Source organism: Hoplias malabaricus, chromosome 4 (assembly GCF_029633855.1).
Source record: "Hoplias malabaricus isolate fHopMal1 chromosome 4, fHopMal1.hap1, whole genome shotgun sequence".
In the NCBI taxonomy this organism is placed as follows: Eukaryota; Metazoa; Chordata; class Actinopteri; order Characiformes; family Erythrinidae; genus Hoplias; species Hoplias malabaricus.
This window is the reverse complement of record NC_089803.1, coordinates 30,297,752-30,302,276: the sequence shown is the minus strand read 5'-3', so window position 1 is coordinate 30,302,276 and position 4,525 is coordinate 30,297,752.

Sequence of the window (4,525 nt, the reverse complement as noted above, 5' to 3'; positions counted from 1 at the left end):
TACAGTGACAGGCGGTGAGTCGCGCGCACCGCTCCGTGCCGATTGTATCCATGCTGGGGGCGTGTCTGCGGTCCTAGCGTCACAGCGCAAGTGGGCTGTCATTGGTCGACCCGCTGAACTTCACAAAGTACCCAAGAAACTTCAGCAGGTTGCGCGCGCAGTTACACGCGGCAACTATATTGTGTAGAGCTACACCGATCAGCTGCAGACAAAATTGACCTCCGTGTTGTTACACTCATTGTTAGTTTAATCAGCTCCTCTTACTTTAAGGGGCACCTTGCACTACTACATTTACAGAGTCAAGCCCATCTGTTGCCCTGCACATTTGTTATTCCCGTTTCTCCCTGTTCTTGCGTAGTAAGGACCACTCAGAGCAGATATTATTTGGGTGGTGGCTCATTCTTAGCATTGCTTAGACGTGGTGGTGTGTTAGTATGTGTTGTTCTGCTACGTATGGGTCAGACACAGCAGTGCTGATGGAGTTTTTAAACATTTTGTCCACTTTGACACACCTACCGCGGTGTTGTGTCCTCTAGTCCTTCATCAGTGGACACAGCACGTTGTTAGCTGGATATTTGGTGGGCTATTGAGGGATTTAATAAACCAGCAACACTGCTTTGTCTGACCTGCTCATATCAACTCACAGTAAGACACCACCGCCACGTCAGTGTCACTGCAGTGCTGACAATGATCCACAACGCAAATAGCTCCTCTGAGGAGGGCCTGACTCTTGGAAGTATAGGGTGAGCGCTAAAGATTGACAACAGGCTGTGACTGTAAAACTATAAAGTGTTCCAACATGGTCGGTGTAGCTGATAAAAAGGACAGGGAGTGTGGAAACAAGGAGGTGGCTTTAATTAAAAGTGGCCAGTGTGTATATAAATGTGTGACTCAGGTGTTTGGTAGGAATCCTTTTTCAATTTTTGAGTACTTACAATACAATCAATTTAAACTAAAACTCATGCATTCCAAAAAGTAACGTAATGAAGCACAGGAATGCTTACCTATCCATGGGTGCCATATTTGGAACCTATTCAAACACACAACGCAAATAAAAACTGATGCTTAAACTGTTTTATTGTTTCTTTCAACACGTTTAGTCCTTATTTAAACATTAATATAAAAGAAATATATGGATGGATCCCTGATTCATTTCTCTATGCCATATTTGTAATCTGTCAGTCTATAATGAGGCGCTTGGGCTGTGATCAAAACAGCACTCCAAATTTCATACTCCTTATATAGTGCACGTCACAGATAATAAAAATTAAAATACTGAACCCAGACAGTAATTAGACACTAATTGGTAAGAAAACATTAAACATATAACTAACTAAATAATTTCAACATACAATCCACTAAGTGAGTGCAGAAATTGTTATTTTGTGACCTACACTGTGTCCTATAGAGGGTGTAGGGAGACATTTGGGATTCGGCCCTCATCTATGCTAGAAATATTTCTCACTGATCACTCCCAGTTTCAGAAAGGGAGAGCTACTTTATTACATTTTAAGCTAAGCCAGAAGAATACCTTAGGCCAGGAGTTGGGATAAAATATCCTCCAAAAATCTTTTCAACTCTCAGAGCGCAGGGACAGCGGGATCAGATTATTTACCTGTAAAGAGTGGGAAAAGAATGAGACAAAAGAATTCCTGGCCTGTTTCTGTAGTCTCTTACATAACAACACATCAGTAAAATAACACTATCACTGAAGTCTGTATATGATCTGCCTATGACTAACTCAAATACTCGTTCACAACAGCAGAGAAATGCATTGTGGTCTGATGTGCTAAAGTTTTTCCATAAGATCTAATGATGAAAATGCTAAGGTGGCTAACAGAAGCTAACAGTCTTTTTCTCTCCAATAGGCTATTTATGTCCCTGGCACAAAGAAGTGGTGGGCTTCTGAGTGTTGTAAGATTCTCTAGAGTAGACTCTACATCTTTCCCATCTGTTTACATTAGTTCTGTGCTCTGAAACCAGACAATCGCTCCCCAACATGGCACAGATGCCAAAAAAGAAAAAAACATGTGACTTCAACCTGTCTCAGTCTTATTAATTACCATCAAGTGCTGTTAGCTTTTAGAGCCTTTAAATGTTACTTAACCAGTGTTAGTGAAATAAGAGCTGCGCTTCCACAGAAAAAAAAAAACAACCTAAAATCTTCCTTTTAAACAAAACTCTGGAATTAAAGAGAAGTGATTAAAGCTCATAGGTCACATTGATTAACATTATTTATGATTAAAATGACATGGTCACATCATCACTTTTAAAACAGGTTCATGTCTACAGTGGAATATTTTTAGCAGCTGGCGGTTCACATAGTTGTGTGAAGGCATAATATATTATGTCACTGGGCTTTATTGAAATGCCCCTTAAGTAACAATATTTTAACTGAGTTGTTATCTGAGCTTTTGACAGTGACATTGTTTCAAGAAAAAAAAAACTAATGATCTGTTAGATGGCAAAGAGCTGGTAGTCAGTAGTGCCAGAAAATCCATAATAAAGTCACTTTGTAGACCCACAACAAATGGAGATACAGTTTAATTTAAGATTCCTGTTACATATCTAACATTACACAAATCTGCTTTCGAGGTTTTAGCATAAGAGGAATTGTGAGGCCAGTGGCATTGTATGGAAATTCGATTTTACACTTTTTGCAGTCATAAAGCTTTTTTCAAGTAGTAGAGGTAGCATTACTGTGGACGCCAAAACAGAAAACCTCATAAGCAAAATTAATTTAGAGGGTAACAGAAATGAGAGAAGACCACGAAAGGCCTGAGCGGACCCTTTAACAGCAGCAGTGCTCTTCCTCTCCTGTGGGAAAGCGTGTAGTCTTTCAGCTCTGTGAACAAAAGGCCTCTCTGGAAAGTTCCTGGTGTTCAGTGAGAACAAGGCTACACTGCATTCAGACGGCCATCTGGCTGTATTACTTTACATATTCTTTCACCACAAGGACTGAGTGTTCTTGCGTTTCATGTGGTGCTTCGGAGGCACACTTCATGACAGCACAACAACAAGGGGCATGTCCTCTTTCACAAGATGGCTGCCACAACAGGAAGATAAATGCATGTTGCTCTACTTTCAACAGTAGCATTTTTTTATCTTCTTAATAAAAACATGGACAGCCCTTCCTCAAATTTGAAATGTTCCCTTTCTACTGTTTGTGTTGTATAAGGTGAATACATCTCAGTGAGTAAAATGCTTCAGCTGTAGCGTTACGACACTGCAGACTATTACAACAATTCTTGAGAGCTTATGAAAATTTTTACCCTTCATCTGTAAGTAATTGTGCAATCTGTGAGAAATTCTGAACAACTCTCACTTCACCCACACACCGAAAACCCACTCTCTGGCTTTTTACTTAGGATCTGAGCTGTTCATGACAGTAATATCCAAAAATGATTTGGATGGTGGGTAGAATTTCTCCTACTGTAAGGTCACCCATGTGCAGTGAGTCACTTTACTATATATATTTTTTTCACCAACCCTGTTTGTGATGTTTTAAGTCAAAATGTAAATTTTCTAAGACGATTCATGCATGAATGAACAGAATTAGGATTATTGTATATGGCATATTTAGCACTTTACAATGATCTTAGTGCTGTGACCCCTCTGAGAAACACAAGTTAATATCTGTCTTGATTGGCCTGCAATGACATTATTAAGAGGAATATCTTTGTGCTAGTGCAGCAAAGCTTCTCCTTGTGTACCACCTGGTAGAATGGTCCATTCAAGCCTGTACTGTCCAAGAACATGTGACCCTGGTTCTTCAGATCAGTATCTATTTGACACCTGGCTGCACACTATCACTGGAATTTGGGAAGAAAACTAAGGAGGGGTAAACATTTTGAACAAAACTACTTGAGCTAGATACTCTTTTCCAGAGACATTTTGCCATGATAGACTGGGTAATTCTTGTAGTTTATTATTCCAATTGACCACAGTTACAAGAATATCATCGACTTGATTCAGTTCTCAGTGTTCCATAACAGGCAACCATTCAGTAACAACAACATGGTACTCCAGTGAATATTAACAGTTTTTACACTATATTTATTTGATATATTTTCTAACAACTCTGATACCAAGAAAGCTCATTCATACAGAAATAATAATTTGGGGTCATATGGCCATTGCAAATAACACCATTAATAGTAACTTGCACCATTTGTGTATCTAGCAGTTGATCACTGCTGAGATTTCCAGTGACCAATTGTTATATTTGTGTAATGCATGATCTGTATTGTAGTGATAACCAGTGACGGAAGACAAAAAAATGTGGGTTCTGTCAAACCACTAGTTCTGATGCAGTGGTGAACTGCAAGAAAATAAAATATAACAACATCTTACATTTTAAAAGCTGTTTAATTATTAAAGGCTATTATGCCACATTGGCATGTAAAACTAGACTTGCATGAAGATAAAAGCCATTAAAATAATTTGGCTTCCTAAAGCAGTATATCATCACACTCTGACAAGGATATAGTGGGTATTATAGAAACATCATAAAAACAAAAAGCCA